The sequence below is a fragment of the Gavialis gangeticus genome, unplaced genomic scaffold (assembly GCF_001723915.1).
Source record: "Gavialis gangeticus isolate Ggan-Ray unplaced genomic scaffold, GavGan_comp1, whole genome shotgun sequence".
Lineage (NCBI taxonomy): Eukaryota > Metazoa > Chordata > Crocodylia > Gavialidae > Gavialis > Gavialis gangeticus.
The window spans coordinates 9,813,351-9,813,930 of record NW_017729011.1 but is presented as its reverse complement, the minus strand read 5'-3'; positions in this window follow the sequence as shown (position 1 = coordinate 9,813,930).

Below are 580 nucleotides of genomic sequence, written 5' to 3'. Positions count from 1 at the left end.
ATCATGTGAGTGGCCCTCCTCTGGACCCTCTCGATGCTGTCCACATCCCTCTTGAAGTGCGGCGCCCAGAACTGGACGCAGTACTCCAACTGCGGCCTGACCACTGCCGCATAGAGGGGGAGGATCACCTCTTTTGACCTGCCTGAAATGCATCTGTGGATGCATGACCAGTGTGGGTCCCCCAAAGCTCTGTCCTTGGGCCTATTCTTTTCAACATCTTCATTAACAACGTGGACATTGGTGTCAGAAGCAGACTGGCCAAGTTCGCTGATGATACCAAACTTTGGGATAAAGCATCCACAACTGTGGACAGGATGGTAATCCAGGCCAACCTTGACAGGCTCAGAAAATGGGTGGATGAAAACCTGATGACCTTCAACATGGAAAAATGCAAGGTACTCCACCTTGGGAAGAAAAACTGGCAGCATGCTTATAGGCTTGGTAGTGCTACGTTGGCTAGCACTACAGCTGAAAGGGATTTGGGGGTCATGATTGACTACAAGATGAATATGAGCCACCAGTGTAATGCTGCAGCTGGCAAAGTGAGCAAAACTCTGGCTTGCATCCATAGATGCTTCTC